We start from the raw sequence: 22,763 nt of genomic DNA, 5'->3' as shown, positions 1-22,763 counted from the left end.
TTATAAAAAGTAATATAAATTCTAATTCCAATTTTCTATATTGATTAATTCCACGTCAAGACAACCAGCTGTTGATGCGGTGATGGACTTTCTAAAACAAAAAAATGTGTTTTTAAAAGAAATATTATAAGAAATATATATAATTTCAATATTTTGAGAAATTGTAACAATTTAAGAAAATTAATATGAAAAATGGAATCTACATGTGATTTTACATGAAAAACTATATATGTATAACGTTTTATCCTAGGACCACTCTTGTAAACAGTCGAAATTTTTGGTGGCATGCACACAGTGTATTTGTGTGAATGTTATCATTATGTACTGTGAACCTGCCCATGAATTTATTGCCTCGACTGTAACTGTCATATCACGAATGAATACAACTCGTGAACACGACCGTAACTCGAATGTTTATGTTTTATCTCTTTCTATCGACCGTACTCAGAAGAGCGGTAAAAAAACGCCCTCCAAATGTACCGTCGTTTTTTTCTCCCATCCACAGTTATAACAGTACTTTGATTCCGCTTTTCTTGTGATTGTACTTTGAATATATTTGACTAAGATTTAAATTTGATTTGACTGCAGGCTCTCCCATAATAAGAAATGTGGCCATTGTGGCGAAAAATTCATAACTTTTGAACTACCGCACCGATTCCGATGATCAACATATCAAATTGAAGCCAATTAGCTATTCTTCTCTGAAAAAACACAATGCTTTTTTTTTGATTGTTTTTGTTTTTCATAATTTGCATGGTTCGGGCGCCAAATTATTTTTTTTCTGCTTCTTGAAACCTAAGGTTTTTTACATAACATATCCAAAATTCAAAAAAGCGTAATTTTTTGTACTTGAGTTATGATTTTTCAAAGTTAACCAATGGTACGGAAAATATTTTTTTCCCGTTTTTCCAAAAAAATACTTTTTTCAAAATTTCAAAGTTTTAAACTGCTGAGCCGATTCAGATGATCAATATATCGATTTGAAGCCATGAGTTAGTCTTGTTGGAAAAAATACCACACCTTCGTAAAAATTGAATTCTATTTGCATAGATGTAGTGTAATCGCATAGTAATATTGAACGAAAACTGAAAAAATGTTGACTTTGAAAAATCATAACTCATAAACGAAAAAAGACACCTCTCTGATATTCGGATATATTGTATGAAAAAACTTCAGCTTTCGAGAAAAAAATATAAAAAAATCTAACGCCATGCAGACTATAAAAAAACAAATACAATCAATAATTATGAAAACAAAATCCATTTTTTTGCAAGTAGATTTTGAAGTAGAGATACTCAAAAGATTAGATATTAGTTTTCCACATATAGGCCTTCTCTTTCCACACAAAGTTTTGAACGTTCGTAGAGGTGTCGGAAGGCGCGTTTAAACTCCTCAGCCGATATGAAGTTCATAACACGCCTCGCATTTCGTTGAATGTCTGGAACATCGTCAAAACGATCTCCTTTCATAGCTTTCGTTAGCTTGGGAAACAAGAAAAAGTCTGTCGGGGTGAGGTCCGGAGAATAGGGGGGATGGGTAATGACAATCACTTTTCTATCGCGGTGTGTGCGGGCGCATTGTCATGAAGCAAAAACCATTCTCCAGATCGGTACTGGTCGGGCCGCATGCGCCGTATCCGTGCCAATAATCGTTCCAGGACACTTTTGTAGAAGACCGCGTTCACTGTTTGTCCTGAAGGCACAACATTTGATGGCGATTCTCTGCTCCATAATTAAAATTGTGAAGAAACAAAAATAAAATTCATAACTTTTGAACTAAATAACCGATTCAGGTGATCGATATATCAAATTAAAGCCAATCACCAAAAAAATACTACACATGCAGAAAATTCGAATTCTGTTCTTGTTATTATGGATTGTATTCGTTTTTTTTGTTTTCATAGTCTCGGGACCAACGCACAGTGGTCCCTCAGAAATTCTAGGTGGCATTAAATAGAAGAATGAACAACAATGCCTGACCAAATGAATGGTCTAGTTTTGTTCTATAACCTTCAAGGCATCTAGTATCACATATGGCAACAGCGTCCGTGACGATTTTCGTTGCGATAACGACGTGGCAACGTAGTGTTTGATGCAGTGAACCAGTGATAAACACGCATGTTTTTCAAATTTTGCACAAGTGGTACCAAATTACGTTAAAAAATAATGTGATAGTGTTCTGGATAGAGAATTTTATTCTAATTTCGAATTTGTATTCCGTTTTTGGTTTAAAACATTTCGAAGCTGTCAAATGAGTGTTTGAAAGAAAGTACATTTTCTACATTGAATTTATACAAAAGTATATCTACAAAAAATTCTCCAAACACCTCCAAAGTTTTTTTATAACAAAATGTCTTCCTTAGGGTCCCCTCTACATTTTCCCTTCATGACTTCTGGCCACTTTTGACCACTTTGCGAAAAAATGCCATAAATATTTTGATACCCAAAACGTGTTTTTCGATTCTTTTTAAAATTTAATCCCCTCCCCCTGCACCCCCTTTTGGGTTTTGGGTAAAAAGAATATTGAAAACTTTTTCAGGAAGTTTGAAAACATATATTTAGACACCCCAAACGTGTTTTTTCCAAAAAAAATCAAATTTAACCCACTCCCCCAGCCCTTGCTTTGGAGTTTATAACCAAAATGACTCAAAAATGTCAAAAAACCAAATTTCAAGGCATTTCCATTCTTTTTTCTGTTTAATGCCACCTATAATTTCTGAAGGACCACTGTGCAACGGTGCTATATATTTTTTATATTTTTTCTGAAGAGCTGAGGATTTTTCACTTAACACACGTCGCAACCCGAGAGGCGTTTTTTTTCGTTTTTGAGTTATGATTTTTCAAAGTTAACCGATGGTCCAAAAATAATTTTTCACTTTCTTTCCAAAAATTTTTTTTTTAAATTTATTACTTTTGAACTACTGGACCGACGATGGTCGATATATCAAATTAAAGCCAATTAGCTAGCCTTTTTTAAAAAAATACACATTTGCTAATTAATTGAATTCTAGCCGCATACATCCAGTCTAGTCGCATAAAAATATTGAACGAAGACTGAAAACATTGTAACTTCGAAAAATCATAACTAAAAACAAAAAATAACACATCTCTGATTTTTGGATATGTTATGTAAAAAAAACTCAAATTTTAAGAAAAAATATAGCATTTTTGATCCCGAAACCATGTAAACTATAAAAACTAATACAATAAAAATCCATGTTTTTTGCAAGTCTAATATTTTTCAAAAAAGACTATCTAATTGGCTTTAATTTTATGTGTCGATAATCTGAATCGGTTCAGTAGATAAAAAGTTATAAAAATTTGTTGATGGAAAAAAGAGGAAAAAATTGATTTTTCGAACCATCGGTAAATTTTTAAAAATCATAGCTCAAAAACGAAAAAAACGCCTCTTTGGTTTCGACATATGTTATGAGAAAAATTCTCAGCTTTCCGGAAAAAAAATAGCGCCTTCGGTCCCGAGACTATGAAAACAATAAAAAACGAATACAACCAATAATAACGAGAGTACAATTCAAATTTTCTGCATGTATATTATTTTTTCAAAAGGTGATTGACTTTAATTTGATATGTCGATCATCTGAATCGGTTCAGTAGTTCAAAAGTGATGAATTTTTGGAAAAAGTCAATTTTGGAAAAAGAGGAAAAAGTTGATTTTTTGGACAACCCTAAAATGGAAATGGTAACCGTAATGAAAAAATTAAAAAAATACGGGTTGCGATAAAGAACAAAACTACCAATTTTCACGAAAATCTGAGAACCACTATATCGGTTTGGCATGGAATGGCTGTATATAAACTTGATCATATCTCGAGAATAGTTCGTCCCAGTTAGAACTTAAAAAAAAGCGTTTCTAAGGTTTTTGAACGGTCGAGACCACAGAAATATTAGTTTTTATATGATTTTAGGAAGGCTGAGAATTTGTGCTTAATATATCAAAAATTCAATAAGGTATGCATACTGTATTAAATAAAACATATGAACTAACAATCGGCCGGTTCAGAACAAAAAAAGTAATAATACGTTGAGACGGCGAAGTTCTACTAGGAACATTGTAGAAGAAAAATAAGCAGAGCAGAACATGATAGTGTAATGGTTCAATAATGTGAAGATTGTGAAAAAATATATTCTTCGGTTTAACACACATGTCTTGAATTACCGTCGTTGGGGTGAGAAAGGGTCAACAAAGGAAGTTTTGGATTTTTTTGTTGAATAACTATCGTAAATTAGAGTGGAACGCACTTCTGATTATGTAGATATGCTCTCTAATAATGAACTTTCGTGTGTTCAAGAAATTGTTGAAAAGTATTAATTTTTCACTGAATTGCGATTAAATGAAGGATTACACAATCTCAGGTATATTGTTTTCTTTATTCTTATTATTTTTAGTTTAGAGTTATTAAAGTCTCATAAAATCAACTCTTTGCTCCTGTCAATGAGCTCCTACTGACACCTTAAAACAAACAAAACAAAACATGAGAATGGGAAATAACTGACACAGTCCCTATGTAGAGCGATAAAATACAAATCAAAGATAGAAAAAAAGAGCGATTACTTCATTTTCTTTCAAATACCGCACAAAAAAGTCGCACCAAAAAAATCGCATAAAACACCGCACAAAAACTGGTTTTACTGTATATATAAATGTTGAGAAATAAAAATGTTAAAATCTGTCATCGCAATACTGTTGTTTTGATGTTGCAAATGAAATTGAACAGGTAGCTCAGTTGTCACGCGTCGCCTCTGGTTATTTGATGGCTATTTACACATCAAACTTTGATGAACTATTCAACAATAACTATTTGTATTACAGTTAAGTATTATGCATCGGAAGTAGCAATATCTCACCCAATCTCACTCCCATTGAAGGTATTTCTTTCTACTGAATGACTTCACAGCAATTTTTTCATATTTCCCCTATTTCATTGAAAGGATTCGATCGAAATCTGAGTGGGGGAAAGTATAGATCTCTTCGCGAACAATAAATCAAAAGGATATGATGTGTAGAAAATGTGGAAGGTGAAAATTGTTCAAGAATCATAGCTGTTAGGAGGAAATGGAATATCCTTTTCAGGATTACACAACGCAAATGTTCCGACCTTTAACCAGGATAGGTGTGTCAGAATTTGTTATGCCCAATCATGGTACCGTCATTCCTCCCCTGGAAGTGCTGCTTATGAATCACACCATGCTTATTCGACACTGCTTGCTCACGACGTTCAAAATTTCAACGGAAAATGTTTCATGTCCTTTAAGGGAGTACTCTAGTCTAGAAATTTGTAAAAAAAACAAATTTTTTATTCTTCATATTTCTGTAGTTTAGACATTCAAGAATATACCCTAGAAAAAACTTATCGAAAATCCTATTATTTACCGAGTTAGAGCCATTTTTGTGATGCGATATCTAACCTGGTACGGTCATTACAATGAACTTCAAACGCGTTTTTCTCGAAACTAGTTTTTTCAAACTGGCGTACGCGATAACTCGAGTTCTACTGAACCGATTCATGTCGTATTTATATGGATACAATCTACAGGCAACTCTCTATCGCATGAACTTTTAAAAATAATATATTTTAAATTTAACTATTTTTAAAAAATCGGGAAACGTAAGAAAAAACGTTTTAAACCGCATTTTGTTTTCCAAACGGCCACCGTTTTGTCAAAAAAGATGAGATTTGACTTGTCCGAGGTTCATGCGATAGCGGCATCTTTACTGATTCAGAATCTGTTCGATTTTTTTGTTCCAGATATTCAGAAGGACAGGAATCGTGTACGCCATGGCACAAATTTTGTTTTAATCCTATCACTTCAACAGCTTATAACTATTCTCGTTATGAACATTTTTGTTTTTTTGTTAAGAGATAGATAAACAAATAATGATATAATGGATAGTAAAAATATATATTATTTCTTTTATTTCTACGGAGCTCGGAGAAACGTCCGAAATTCGTGTCTCTACACTAGAATACCCCCTTAATGGTTTTTTTTTGACGTGGAACTACGTGGAAATGGCGGCTAAAATGAAAACCTCAGAACATGCGGGAAAAAATGAAAGATTTAGAATTCTTATAGCTCGAACTTGATCGAAAAGATATTTGCATCAATTGATAGGGAATATTCATACGCATCTATCGCAATTAATAAAATGTTTTTTTCATTAGATAAACAATTGAATAACTGTAAGGTGTTTAGCGTCCTAACTGCCTCGTTTTGATTGTCCCGATTTACGGTTTCTCCAACACAGCCATCAAAACCAAGTAGTCTTGGGGAAATCGGCATTGCAAACATGTGAAAGTAGGGGGACTTTCGTTTCTCACCGAAGTGTGTTCCCTAACAGAAAATTTTAAACCAAGATGCCACCGTGAAATTGGCATTGCGAATACATGCAAGTCGGGGGTATTTTTGTTCCCATCGAAATGTGTTCCCCAACAGAGATTTCAAAGATTTGTCAGGGGGTGATTGGCGTTGCAAATTCATGCAAGTCGGGTGCATTTTTGTTCCGGCTGAAATGTGTTCCCTAACAGAGATTTCAAAACTAAGGTGCCAGGGGGAAATTGGCATTGCAAATTCATGCAAGTCGGGTGCATTTTTGTTCCGGCTGAAATGTGTTTTCCTCAACACAGACTTCAGAACCTTTGCAAATAAATGCAAACTGCGAGTACTTTTGTACTCGCTAGCCTTTGTGCAGACTAAAATATGTTTCCCTAACACGGGCTTCTAAACTTAGTAACCTTGGAAAATCGTGCAGACAGTTATAAAATAAGGAAATATAAAAAATGACTTGTTTTTAGGATGTTTTATAATTGTACAACAGGGCGGACTCGATTATATACAGTCTCGGAATTTTTCTCACTGTATATAATCGAGTCAAAAAAATTTTTTTTACTCGTTTCTATGCATATATGTTTCGTTTATATAAAAGAAGAATTTAATTGTTGATTCATTCCCTTAAAGCCAGAAAACATTCTCACATGAAAAAATTAATTTATCCAGAATCTTTCAGAAGTTTCACTTTAACTTTTACATTTTTTGTTGAAATGAGTAATATTTGAAATGTAAAAAAACATTTTTTTTTTCAAACTGTATATAATCGAGTCCGACCTGTATTGGCATTTTGTTGAAGTTGGCAACACATGCATTTGAAAGGAAGGTTGCGGAAAACTTTAATGCATTTTTCCTAAATAAAAGTGCAGCTGATAGTCTTCGTTTACTTGTCGAAGCTTATAAAGAATATGTTCCATCGGTAAGAATGTGTGAAATGTGGCTTCTGAATTATACTAATAATATTGATACCGACTACAATTAAATATTTCTAAACATAGCTCTGAAGAAACAAGTATTGAAACGCCAGACCACATGTTCATGGAAATTATCTAGTCATTACAAATGACTTGGCACACGAGGAAACATAGTAGATTAAAAATCCTGGTTATTGAAGATTCTTATTGAAGGCTGATCAGGAAGTTTTTAAATTGATAATGCAGAGAAATAAAAAATATAGGAGTTGGATGTTAAAAAACGGATTAAAGAGTTTTAATTTTGTTGATAGAAACAGTTTTTGGGGTTTTTTATATTAACGCATAAGAAATCACTAATATGTTTTTTACTTCTAAAATGTTACTAAATTATACTAATTTACATTTTTTGCAACTGTAACCAATGGCAATTTTTCTCATGTTTTAAATGAAAGAAACTACCCAAACTAGAAAAATTGAACACCTCTAAGATTTGATCATGTGCCTAGAAGGATTTTTTCTACAAGTATGAATTTCCATTACCTTCCTGAAGTATTCCGGTTCAACTAACACTCAGTATTAGGACACATTCCTATGTTGTAAAATTGTGCTCCTCAAATTGTACCGACCAGTACCGTCAGTCATTTTCAAACCGTTAAGTAGTTAACATCAGTAGTCAGCGCTTTATTCCATTCTTTAAAAGCCGTGCAGGAGTTCTTTTCAGAACTAACAGAGTTTCCGCTGTGAACTTGCAAGTTCATAGGACAAAGATTGAGATAGATGTGGCTAAGAAATGGCGGATCAAAGTATAATCGCCTCATTCACGATTCTTCAGTCATCCAGTCATTAATGTCCCAGTAAACAACATTAAATCGTATAACTAGCGTTTGTTCATTATCATATACCCCATATTTTATTGCATTTTTTCATGTTTTCATGTTGAAAGTGGCGTTTAAGTGCAGCGAATTTTAAGACGGTTGTGACGAAGGTATTTTACAGCGGTGAGACCACCACCGATTGCTTTAGAATTGTCTGTTACGTTCGGCGTAAGGTGCTGTATAATGTGATTTGTTAATTATTCCTCTGGGGAGCGTTGGAGATGGTATTTTGCTAAGAGATACTGAAAAATACTTGAATATTCAATAAGTTCAGTGTTCCAGTGTCACTCTAGGCAGCGAACAACCAACAGTTCATGTTAATACAGAGGCTGAGAGTTAATTTGAAAAAAAATTACGGCTTTGCTGCTTTGGGAATGGTTTGCACCGCTAGTGCGAACATTTAACGGGTATTTCAATAGGGACGCTACACAGGTAGACCGATAGGGCCCCGCTCTCTTGACATTTCTCTTCAATAAGGTTTGCCATTTTCTAATGGAAAGATATACGAACCAACAACGAGTCGATATTATTAAAATTTACTACTGAAATTCGGAGTCAATTGCCTCAACTTTAGGAGCGTTACGTCCAATTTATGGTCATCATAATCGTCCTGCCAGATCAACAATTGAGCGTCTAGTGAAAAACTTTCAATCCACGGGCACAGTCCAAAATGTTCCCGTGCCTGTGAGACAAAGAAGTGCCCTTAGTATCGAGAATATTGCTGCCGCTAGCGCATCCATTGAGGAAGACCCAAATCAGTCTCTCACACGGCGTTCTCAAGCGTTGGGCATCTCTGTAACGTCGTTGTGGCGAATTTTGCGAATAGATCTTGGCCTACATCCTTACAAGATTAAATTGAATTCATTTCTGGCTGAATGGCTTCGTCAATAAGCATAATATGCCTTATTGGTCAGGCAGCACTCCACACGTACTCCATGAGTCATCATTGAATCCCGAAAAAAAAATCGGTTTGGTGTGGTTTATGGTCCGGTGATGATCAAGACCGGCACATTACTGTGAATGGGAATCGCTACCGCTCAATGAAAACCGAATATTTTTGGCCCGAATTGGATGATATGGACTTGGACAATATGTGGTTTCAACAGGACGGCACCACAAGCCACAAAGCGAATTTAACAATCGATTTATTGAAAAACAAGTTTGGTAAGCGTGTTATCTCACCCTGCCTAGGTAGTGCGATTTGACGCCGTTAGACTATTTCCTGTGGGGCTACGTCAAGTCTATGGTCTAAAGATATACGTCAAGTCTATGGTCTAAAGATATACGTCAAGTCTATGGTCTAAAGATATACGTCAAGTCTATGGTCTATAGATATTTTGTTCAATTTAAGCGAGTATTTCGCATTTTGTTGTTTGGGCGGCAAAGTGGTCAGTAGAGGATTACTACTGACAATGTTCTGTTGTCAAAAGCTGGTACGAGGGTCACTATTTATATTTCGGGAATAGGAACAAAAACAAATAGTTAAGCTGCGAATATATTTTTATTGTTTTTCAAAGCACTCGCCACGATGATCGATACACTTCTCATGTTTTAAATGAAAGAAACTATCCAAACTAGAAAAATTGAACACCTCTAAGATTTGATCATGTGCCTAGAAGGATTTTTTCTACAAGTATGAATTTCCATAACCTTCCTGAAGTATTCCGGTTCAACTAACACCCAGTATAATAGAAGAGGTACCTCGAATGTCCTCACAGGCTACCCAGGGACACATTCCTATGTTGTAAAATTGTGCTCCTCAAATTGTACCGACCAATACCGTCAGTCATTTTCAAACCGTTAAGTAGTTAACATCAGTAGTCAGCGCTTTATTCCATTCTTTAAAAGCCGAGTTCTTTTCAGAACTAACAGAGTTTCCGCTGTGAACTTGCAAGTTCATAGGACAAAGATTGAGATAGATGTGGCTAAGAAATGGCGGATCAAAGTATAATCGCCTCATTCACGATTCTTCAGTCATCCAGTCATTAATGTCCCAGTAAACAACATTAAATCGTATAACTAGCGTTTGTTCATTATCATATACCCCATATTTTATTGCATTTTTTCATGTTTTCATGTTGAAAGTGGCGTTTAAGTGCAGCGAATTTCAAGACGGTTGTGACGAAGGTATTTTACAGCGGTGAGACCACCACCGATTGCTTTAGAATTGTCTGTTACGTTCGGCGTAAGGTGCTGTATAATGTGATTTGTTAATTATTCCTCTGGGGAGCGTTGGAGATGGTATTTTGCTAAGAGATACTGAAAAATACTTGAATATTCAATAAGTTCAGTGTTCCAGTGTCACTCTAGGCAGCGAACAACCAACAGTTCATGTTAATACAGAGGCTGAGAGTTAATTTGAAAAAAAATTACGGCTTTGCTGCTTTGGGAATGGTTTGCACCGCTAGTGCGAACATTTAACGGGTATTTCAATAGGGACGCTACACAGGTAGACCGATAGGGCCCCGCTCTCTTGACATTTCTCTTCAATAAGGTTTGCCATTTTCTAATGGAAAGATATACGAACCAACAACGAGTCGATATTATTAAAATTTACTACTGAAATTCGGAGTCAATTGCCTCAACTTTAGGAGCGTTACGTCCAATTTATGGTCATCATAATCGTCCTGCCAGATCAACAATTGAGCGTCTAGTGAAAAACTTTCAATCCACGGGCACAGTCCAAAATGTTCCCGTGCCTGTGAGACAAAGAAGTGCCCTTAGTATCGAGAATATTGCTGCCGCTAGCGCATCCATTGAGGAAGACCCAAATCAGTCTCTCACACGGCGTTCTCAAGCGTTGGGCATCTCTGTAACGTCGTTGTGGCGAATTTTGCGAATAGATCTTGGCCTACATCCTTACAAGATTAAATTGAATTCATTTCTGGCTGAATGGCTTCGTCAATAAGCATAATATGCCTTATTGGTCAGGCAGCACTCCACACGTACTCCATGAGTCATCATTGAATCCCGAAAAAAAATCGGTTTGGTGTGGTTTATGGTCCGGTGATGATCAAGACCGGCACATTACTGTGAATGGGAATCGCTACCGCTCAATGAAAACCGAATATTTTTGGCCCGAATTGGATGATATGGACTTGGACAATATGTGGTTTCAACAGGACGGCACCACAAGCCACAAAGCGAATTTAACAATCGATTTATTGAAAAACAAGTTTGGTAAGCGTGTTATCTCACCCTGCCTAGGTAGTGCGATTTGACGCCGTTAGACTATTTCCTGTGGGGCTACGTCAAGTCTATGGTCTAAAGATATACGTCAAGTCTATGGTCTATAGATATTTTGTTCAATTTTAGCGAGTATTTCGCATTTTGTTGTTTGGGCGGCAAAGTGGTCAGTAGAGGATTACTACTGACAATGTTCTGTTGTCAAAAGCTGGTACGAGGGTCACTATTTATATTTCGGGAATAGGAACAAAAACAAATAGTTAAGCTGCGAATATATTTTTATTGTTTTTCAAAGTACTCGCCACGATGATCGATACACTTTTGCATGCGCTTAAACCAATTTTCAAAGCATTTATTCCAATCGACACGAGCCTTTTTTTGTGAGCGATTGTCAAATTATGTGGGATCCAACGTGAACATAATTTTCGCACAACTAAGTGTTCATGTAAAATCGCATCTATGCTGGTGGAACTAATGCTTAGGGATGCCTCAATCTCACAATAGGTTACATGACGATCTTGCTTAATCATTTCGTGCACAGCATTGATGTTTCTGGCACTACAGTCGATTTTGGACGACCTTCACGAAACTCGTCGGACAGCGAACTACGACCACGATTGAATTCACTATACCAGCGATACACAGTGGTTTTTGATGGAGCTTCATCGCCAAAAGTAAAATTAAGTTGATTGACGCACTCTTGTTGTGATAATCCACGTCGAAAGTCGTAAAAAATCATCGCACGAAATTGTTCACGATTCAGTTACATTTTTTTGCCGAGACCAAACTTTCAACTAAATATAAAATAAACAAATAGCGTCCGTATGACAAAATGTTCTGAGTACGCATATCGTCAAAAATGTCAAACTTTACGATGGAACCGTCAGATGGACTCACATGACATCAGTGTTGCCAATTCCTGAAATATAAATAGTGACCCTCGTATAACATATCACCTTCTGCTCCTAAAGGGGTCCCTTTTGTGGTTTTGACCCAGGATAAATATGCCTCCCCAACCAAAACCAAGCCTCATTTTGGAAAACGTTATGTGTTTCCTACTATGTTTTCGTACGTATGAGAAAAATTCTATTATAGGTGAATAGGCCTAGCTCATTTCATACATGTAGGGTCACCCTAAGGAACATGCCCATTTCCTTTGTACACATATCACTACAATTTCCGTTCTTTGTAGAATATTGTAGCTCAACTTATTGTAGTTCAAGATAGTAAGTGGTTTTTATTACGTAAATTGAAAACAGTACATTATAGTACAATGTACAACAGAAATTTTAGTGGTATCTGGCCACAGGAAATGGGCATGTTTCTTAAAGTGACCATATTCCCCCCAGTTCCCTTACATGTTGATGTAATCAGACGCACTTCAAATTTTTTAAACAATTCGAAACATAAAGAAATGCAAGAATTTGAGATATTTTGGATAACCATTCGGTGAAACCGATGTCAATAATTATATTTTTCTCACGTAGATGCATTCGACCGAAATCGCCAAATCATTCCGCATTCACTACTCAACAGCCATCCAGCTAACGAGCCTTTCTCAAGGCCGATGGATGAGAGTTTAGGTTTAGTTTCCCGAATTGGTCTTTTTGCGATGCAATTGAATTGCAGAAGTTTGAAGCCCCTATAATTCAAAACAACGTCATCATCATCACTAAAACACCTCCATCGAGTAACCGTACAAAGCCTTAATGTAACAAATATTCCCTCTATCTTTTCGTTCTACATATTTATCATACAGATTTATCATGTTAGGCTTCAGATTTCTCATTCTGTTATATTATGAATTCATTGGCAATGGGTATTTTCATTGATTTTAGAGTCAAGGTTTATGACCTTGTACTGTGAGTACCTTTCCCATGAACTGTAACCTTCACCTTACATCTTCAACCAAGTTTAGTTCTCTTACTTCTGCCATCCGTCTGTAATTTTCTATCTATACGAGAGCAATTCCAAATGAAATCGACAAATGACAAAACATGAGTATTTTCGATTCGAATGAAAGTTTGTATTCCGTTTGGGTTGAAGGAAACATGAGTTTTCCACAGCAATTGGGATTTTTTTGACTCAAGCGTACCTTTGAAAAGGGCGTATCGATTTTTGTAGGAGAAATCTTTGATAATTTATATCTCAAAAACTATGAGTCGTACCGAAATAGTGTCTTAGAAAGAGTTATAGCGTATTGATTTCTAAACATGAAAAAATATACACTGAGAAAAAAAATTAGTACTCTTTTTTTATTTACAAAAAAAAACTTTAATTTGCAATATCCAAAATACATATTTTTTATTTTTTTTTCATTTAAAATAGAAGTCATGTAGAAAATTTAAAAAATGGGTCCAAGATGGTAAGACTATTCTTGACAAACTTTGTGGAGCATAGAATTTTTATGAATTTTCGAAACTTCTAATTTTTGTATGTTAACAATCATTTTTAGCCACAAATTATGATTCCTGATGTGATTTAAAACAAAAAAGCTCATTATAAACTTCCTTCTAAATGCAGCCATTCTCGAGATATTTTGAAACATATTTCTAATTTATTGTCTTTTTTATAGTAAATATTCCCTTTTAATATGTTTGTCGTGTTATACCGTCATGTTCGTGAAATTTTATGAATTTGCTTATAATTTCCAACAACTTTTCCAAATACATCATCATGGTAAAAATATATGTTTAGGAGTTACGTTGAAATCATGTGGGTTAATATAAAACGTAACGATATTAAAAAATGTTTTTTTATCTTAATACAAACTTTTAACATGTTATACATGTTGCACCAACAGAATACAACATTTATAAAAGGAAAAAATGTAATTCTCTACAATTTGGTCAAATAATTCCTATATTTATCGGAGTTTACGAGATACTAATAATTATACTAGAATTTTATTTTTTATTTATTTTTTATCAACATTTATTTTTATCAACTAACAATTTTGTTGTATATAATTTAATTTTTTCATTATTTTCCTATATTTGTATACACATTATGATAACTTGCTGCATTGTCGTTAGAGTACAGCTTTGCTGCTACTTCATTCTCGGATACAGGTACAAAAGAATGATACTTTTGGGTATCTCGAATTGGTTTGATGTTATCATACATGCTACTCAACTCTTCCACACCCTGATCATATTCTTCTTGTGAAATATATGAAAATGACAATTTTGTAAGATAGTCTTCTTTTCGCTTGCTAGCCCAGTCAAATAACGTTTTTGCACTCGTAATCGGATGTTCATGCTGCCTAGCCAAACTAGCTCTTGTTGCCATCCGTTCCAATGTACCACCAATTGCACAAGGTCCATTGCCGTGTGATGTTGCAAAAAAATGCCATTCAGCGTCAATGTCGTATTTCGATTTAAACTGACATAAACTCGCAAATTTTTTCCTATATATATTATATAAAATATATAAATTATACTGGGATGCAGCACCATCCGACATGAATTTTATTCTTTTTACTTGCATTTGTTGTATCAAAAATGTTACCAATTTAGAAATAAATACTTGCACAGCTAATAACTGTAAAATCTCGACGATTAATGCAATTTTAAGACATTTGGCACCAAACTTTTTTTTTCGAAAACCTCGTTTTTTGGCGATTTTTCGTTTTTCAAAAAAATTCAATTTTTAACGTCTGCGACGCCAGTAAATGAAGTCCGAATGAGCTAATACTTTGCATAGGGTATATTATCGTGCAAATCAACATTTCGTAGCAAGTTCCGAATGAAAAATCGAGATAACTATTTTTATTGGCACCCAAAACCATACTTTTCGTTTCGTACTCCTTAAAAAAACCAAGTCCCAGAATGCCGATGTTTGACAAATTTTTTTATCGAAATGACACTAGATCTCGACGTCTCATGCAATTTTAAGACATTTGGCATCAAAAAAAATTATTTCGAAAACCCCGATTTCCTTTACTGGTAATTTTTTGGATTTTCTAAAAACTCTGACTTTGACCGCTTTGACGGTGTTTTTTCGAGGTGGTGAACATTTTTTATGGGGTAACTTTTTGAAATTCAAGATGACCATTTTTATTGGCACCCTAATACGCATATATACGCCATATACGTTCTGTTCTGAAATTTTCAATGCCTTTTATAGATTTAGAGATGTGCTCCCGTGGCCGAGTGGTTAGCGTCAAACCTAACATGCCGGGGGTTCGGGTTCGATTCCCGTTCTGGTCGGGGAAATTTTTCTTCAAAGAAATTTCCTCTGACTTGCACTGTGGTCACGCGTATTCTAGAGCTTGCCACTCAGAATGCATTCAAGGCGTGTTATTTGGCATAGAAATCTCAACTAAGTACTAATGAAAATGACGCAAGTAATGCTACGTTGAGACGGCGGAGTTCCTCTAGGAACGTTAGTGCCATATAAGAAGAAGAAGAAGATTTAGAGATCTATGATCTGAGTATTGTCGCGGAACTGGAATATATCACTTCTTGGGGAAAATTTGCACCTATGTTGTTTTCTTAGGAAAGCATTTAGATAGTCGAAAAATATTTACAGGATTTTTGTTTAATACGTTGACTGCCACGTCAGTCACCGGTGACTGACACCGTGTTTTCGCTCAGGCTGCATCAATCACGGTGACTGACAGTATAACATATGATAATGAAGGTAACTAAATAAGCATATAAACTAATAAACATTCGCTTTCGAACAAAAATACCTTCCACTACGATAAGAAACGATGGCCCTAATACGTTTCAAAATTTCCATAAAGTCGTTATAAAACCGTGGCACTCAACGTGTTAAATCACTCTGGTCTCTAGGGAGACAATCTGAATCGCAATGAATTTTTAACTGTGTTCTTTGATTCTCCGGGAGTGATTCATTATGTATTCTCTATATGATGAGGATTAAAACCTCGATGTCATGAGGCATTTGAGCGATGTTGTCCGATCAGATTTAGAGCCTCCGCAGACTGTAGACTTTTTATCGGCCGATAGTTTGGTCGGGTCTATTTCATTTTTTTGTACTAGTAGTAAACTATCGGCCGACAGTGCAGTCTTCGGAGGCTCTTGTGGGTGACAAAGCACAGACTGATTATCGTAAGTTTTGGCCAAAACTTGAACGGGAATAATCCGCGGGTACGGTAGTCACCAAATATGATAACATGTGACTTTTCACTTTTCTCCAAACTGGAAATGCTGCTTTGTGGAAAGCGATTCGGAACCGTGGAGGCCGAGGTAGAGATGCGACGGAGTAGCTTAAAGAAATCCCGATTGCGGCTGATGAAGAATGTTGGGCTGGTCGAATCCTATCTGTGTCATATGTGTATTGTGTAAATCCATTTGGATGATTAATATAACCATTCATGTTTCATTTGAAATTTTTAGATGACCAGAGATGGTTGCTTGGGCATCAAATTTGTACATTGATGTGCCGAATTTGTATAAGGGCAAACAAAGGCTTGAAATTTGTTGAATTAGTTCAAATCCTTAGCAATATCATGAACCGATGACAGCGATGATTCGTGAATTTTCTTTGGTAGAATACGCGTTCGAGTTTGGAGAATCGTTAAACCGATTTGGGAATAGATTGAGGAGAGCATGATTGTTTTTATCAGTGTATTTATGTAAAGTTTCATGTATGTAAACTAGTCTTAGTTATTATTCATTAAAACAAACACATTGTTGGATGAATTATACAATATACAATACAATACAATACAATTATTCCTCGTTGTTGCAAACATACTTATTCATGTCAATATATAACAATATAATAATTGTATAGATAATAATTCCACGAAATATGACAGCGTGGGGCCAAATAACGCTAATGGGTTAATTTACGGGTTTTCTGTTGATAAATCAACCGGAGAAACCATTTAAGCACACATAATCAATAAATCAAGCGCTGCATTTATGCAGAAATAATTACATACCGGATGGGCCAGCCAGCGCAATGCTGATTGTGGGTTGCTATGAAATTATGATGTATCATCATCAAATTACCGCGTAAATGTTGTGTTGAGAGGAAAAAGATTCCAATTGCGGACATTTCCCACTTGCGCAGTTTGGCCGTATATACACACATACACACACTCACAAAAAGACCACGATTTTAGAGTGCAATTAAAAACAGATTATGTTTTATATAATGTATGATTAATTAAATATGAAAGTGCGCATAGCAAAACAGGAAGGTGTGTTGGCCTCGGATAATCCAAAAATGAAATACTATTGCGAATAATCAATAAAGCATTTTCCCTATTTTTTTAATTTGCAATCCATCATCTTCGTGAAAAACGTATCATAAAGGATTATTGTAATCCATGAAGAGCAGTCAAAGTTTTCCTACGGCTTGTTATCCTTTGCTAACTGAGTAAAATAGCAGTAATAATTCCCTGACCGAAAAGGGAGGTGTGGCCGCAACCACTGCCACCCACTTTCAAATTGCTCCACCTTTTGGGGACAAGGTCTCCCTGCAGAACTTGCACTTGCAGCACTCTGACCTAGATTCGTTTCGGCGTGTGGTGAAACCGAACGAGAGTCATCTGGGGCATTTTGTGGGTGGTTTGGCATCGGCACGTATCAACGAGTGTGCGTTTGTGAATGTATGCATGCAGCAGTTCTGTCGAAAAACTAGAATATGCACTCGGGCGTAAATACCAAAGCTTCTCTCCCGCGCGTGTTCGGAGATCATTTGCTGCTCACCAACGAAATTTGCATCCGTTCTTTGTGTTCGTGGGGCCGCCGAAACTCATCGGGAATTGGTCACTTGCAATAATGCAATGATGTGAACTTGAATTGTCGATCGCATTATTATGAGACAAAGTTTGGAAAATTGGAATATTGGAGTGTGCAGAAGTTCGATTCGGGTTAGAAAACGAAACATGAGCAGTCATCTTTCCGTCGAAAACTCGGGTCAGTTTTCGAAAACAGCATGCGCTTTTCTGTTCACATCATAAACATGGAGGGAAAGAGGAGAGTATGGAAGATAAATGAATTATGACTTCCGTTTCAAGTATAAACAAAGCAAAGATTTGGATTGGAATGGTTAGACATTTGGGTGAATTTTCTCGCATATATGGGGTAGTGTAGTCCATCCTTATTCGCCAAAACACAATTCATAATTGTATGGTGTTTTGGTTTAAAACTATTGACGATAGAAATATTTTTACTGTCTAATATTCATCCAAAATCTGAAACCAAACGCTCTTTTTACTTCAACAGTAAGAGGATTGTATTCAATCAAATTGAAAGAATTCGGTTTCAGTTTCTATGTAGAGAAATTCCCCGCCAAATTAACCCACAGATGAACGAACCACATCGAAATTACAAATTCTACTGTAATATGACTAATTCTGATGACAGATTTTGACGTAGGATTACGTCTTTAATTTCTGTACCGGGGTGTAAGTTTAAATTTCGAAAATGAGAGCGTGATGTTTGGAGTGCAAGGTTTTGAACGCTAATACAGCGCGGACTCGATTAAATACAGTTTTTGTTTTTTTTCACTGTATATAATCGAATCCTGTATATAATCGAGTCAAAAAAAATTTTTTTATTCGTTTTTTTTACATGTATTTTTCGTTTTTTTGAATATAAAGGAGGAATTTCCTGATTTTTCCACTTAAAGTCAGAAAACACCTTTGTTACATGAAAAAAATAAATTTTTTAAACTTCTTTCAGGAAGGGATAGACGATTAAATTTTATGAAAAAAATTATTTTACGCATATGTTCGAATTTCAACAATGACAGAGTTATAGAACTTAGTTTTGTTTCGATCTTTGTGGCCTCAAACTGGCTCTACATTACAAAGTACGCTACGGAATTCAATTATGTTCATTCGAAAGATGAGAGAATTTAGTACAGGATATAGTAGTGGAACATCTAAATTAGTTCATTTTAATAACATTTTGGAAGTGAAAAACTTAAAAGGTAAAATTTTTAAATTTGTTATTATTAATTTCATCGTATAAAATTATATTAAACTAGATTGTTTCTATCAATTAAATTGAAGCTCTCTAACCGCCCTACAATTTTTTCTTTGACACCCAACTTCTATCTTTCCTAATTTGGCTGCAATATCGATATAAACAATTTCTGGTGAAAATTCAAGTAAAATCTTCAAAAATCACGTTTTTCCCCACTGTACATGTAATAGCCACTTAAATTACATTTTAACGTTGAAAGGTTACATTTCTTCTTGAAATAAGTCATATTTGAAATATAAAAAAAAATTCCAAACTCCAAAATTGTATATAATCGAATCTGTATATAATCGAGTCCGACCTGTACTTATTAGACGGCTGATTGCAATGGTTTGACACTTCATTCGAAAGACAAAATGTCCAGGAGTTATATGATCGTTAATTATTGACCCGAAAACTTGTTTCAATAGCTTAAAAATTGTTTTGAAAACAGGCAAATCACACAAATTTGTATATGAACGAATGACCGCTCGGAAATCCACTCAGTTATGATTGTTAATGTACGATCGCTGGAATCTGTATGTATAATACCAAAACCAATGAGCCTGGGGAAATCAACATTGCAAAACAGATGCAAGGTGCGGGTACTTTTATACTCGCATGTATTTCTGCAAACCGAAATGATTTTCCTCAACACAAATTTCAAAACCAAGGAGTCTGTAGAAGTCGGCATTGCAAATATATGCAAGATGCGGGTACTTTTGTACCCACATGTATTTTTGCAGGCCGGAATATGTGCGGATTTCGAAAGCGGTATGAACACAACACTTTGGCTCGGGTATTCAAGACAAATCAAGCAAATTTGAGGCAAACGAAAGCTGGTAGTTGAAGTTAGTTGGATTTGATTTGAGAAGAGTACAAATGATTATAGGTCGCTTTTAGTATTTAACTTTGTGTGTGTTGCTTGTTTTCGTTGCGCGAATAGCACATCTCCGATACTTTTAGTTGCCATTCGTATTTGCTCTCGTGCGCATCGGCTCTGTACTGATGCAACAAGCCCCTAGCTTTATTGGCGGTTTTGACCGAGAGTCGAGAAACGATTTTTCATAAACGGTCATTCTCGCGATGTTTCATTTTTATCGCTGCAGCTGTGTGCATCTGTTAGACGCGTGCCTGTTGAATGGCGATGCACGGAAGATGCCTCTCGTTAAATACCCAATGCAATGCGTGCATTGATATAAAGAAACAAATTGCGAGATATGACCAATTAGTGTATTGTTCTCGCAAAGGCAAGAAATAATCGTTGTTTCTCGAAATGATTCTACAAAACAACGCAAGCCATTAAACCTTTCCAGGGTCCCCAAAACTTTTTACTAAAGAGATATTTATGAAATTTCGACGTATTCCCAAATAATATCCGATATGATAACAAACAAAATTAAAAAAAAAAATACGTTGTCCTACGTCATAAGCGGTCATGTCTCGGATACAACCCCTCGAATTTTTTTGTCGAGTTTGTCTGAAACAAGTCTTTTTTATTTCTACTTGTTTCGAACGATGCAGTTAGATATCACGGGAGATTCACTAAGATTCACTGAGATTCACTGAGAAGAGCAGAACACATCTCCAGGGGAAGAATCCGTAAATTTCCAAAAAGATATGTGGATTGGTAGCTGTAAATTGAGTAGACTTTGAGTGAACGATTTAAAATCAAAAGGCCTTGCCGGGTAAGGGTGTAAAAAGTGCCCCCAAACCAAACCACTAGCTGTATGGCAAATAATGTATAGGATATTAAATAGAAAAATTTGGTGGTTTTGTTGAACCCCTATGTGATTTAACATAGGATCTATAGTGAAAAACGTACTTTTTCGTTTATTAATTTTTAATTTTTAATTTATTTTGAATGTAGAAACCCAGTAATGCTCTAATATTTATTTAAATTTTGTTTTTTATATGTCTCAATTTTGTCGGTATATTTAGAGTCGGCTGTACAAAGAATTTTTTCCTCGTATCTTAAAATATATGAGATTATCTTAACATTGGATTTAGATGGTTTACCACATTCATAGGAGTCAGCAGTACGATAGAGCTCTGTGAGAAAAAAAAGCCCTTGTGGAAAGATCATTCGGATTAATGAGAACACTTAAAAAAAATCCAAATTATTATTATTTTTTATTTTAATCTCACAATTGAAAACCACGAATAAATCGAAAATAATCGATTTCAAGAAAATAAAAATAATATTGCAGACGATGAAGAAAATTATTTTTGTGTCTCGCAATGCTCTTAAAAATTCAGGAAAAAAATACGCCACATGTAGAAAAAAGACACATATGTACACATTTAGATAAAAATTAAAGCAGAAGTGGATCCTTAAGCTATATTCTTTTTCAAATTTTCGAAATGCCAGAAAATATTTTTTTTTTGTACCGCGTTTATTTATTATTAGATTTTTTGATGAAAAAATTGTTCGAAGATAATTATCGATACACCTTTGTACTTTCAGATTTTTTTTTCTTATTTTTGTCTCAGAGATATTGAGAATGGCGTGAAAAAAACCAAAATGTGCATTTTTCACCATAGATCCTATGGTATATTATATAGGGACTCAAATATATGGTACTACTGTCAAAATATTTTATTTAGTACCCTATACAATATTTTCCATAGAGCTGGTGATTTGGTTTGGAGGCACTTTGTACTCCCTTACCCAGCCAGACCCTTTGGAAACATAAAAAAATATTTTTTTTACCACGCAATATTGAAAAAAAAACTGAAAAAAATCACACATATCTAGAAAAGCCACATTAAAATATTGGGTTGGGGAAAAAGAAATGTCGTATTTCTGATCGAAATTTGACGCTTTATTTAACATACTTAAAATTATCCAATTTAAGTCAAATATGCGTCGTTTTATTCGCAAACTTGTTGCCATTCAGAAGGCAACTTCATTATCTCCCCTTATAAACCCTCCCCCCCACCACCCTCCTTATTTGCAAAAAAACTCAGACAGTCAGTTTTCGTAAGCCTCTTTTGAGGCCAACTTAGTATCACCAAAAGCGTTTTGCCGGAAGAGATGATAATCACTTGGAGCCAGGTCCGGACTATACGGTGGGTGCAATAGGACATCCCATACGAGCTCCCGTAGCTTCTGGTGGGTCATCAAAGATGTGTGAGGCCGAGCGTTGTCCTGGTGGAAAACAACACCATTCCTATTGATCATTTCTGGCCGCTTCTGGTCAATCTCCTGCTTCAAACGGTCAAGCTGCTCACAGTAGAGAACCGAGTTGAGGGTCTGGCCATAGTTGAGCAGCTCATAGTGGATGATTCCCTTCCAATCCCACCAAACACACAGCAAAACCTTCGTGGCCGTCAATCCGGGCTTGGCGATGGTTTGGGACGGCTCACCGCGCTTCGACCATGACTTTTTTCGCTCTAGGTTGTCGTACGTGATCCACATTTCATCACCAGTCACCATCTTCTTTAAAAATGGGTCGAGTTCGTTCAGTTTCAGCAGTGCCTCGCAGGCGTTGA

General features: G+C 35.6%; 1 protein-coding gene across 9 annotated transcripts in view; it reads right to left on the bottom strand.

Moving 5' to 3' along the window:
- LOC129771500 (protein encore) overlaps positions 1 to 22,763 on the bottom strand; it is a 136,517-nt gene that overhangs the window by 59,842 nt on the left and 53,912 nt on the right. The window lies entirely within an intron of this gene.

Source organism: Toxorhynchites rutilus, chromosome 2 (genome assembly GCF_029784135.1).
Source record: "Toxorhynchites rutilus septentrionalis strain SRP chromosome 2, ASM2978413v1, whole genome shotgun sequence".
Classification (NCBI taxonomy): Eukaryota; Metazoa; Arthropoda; class Insecta; order Diptera; family Culicidae; genus Toxorhynchites; species Toxorhynchites rutilus.
This window is presented reverse-complemented; position numbering and strand designations above follow the sequence as displayed.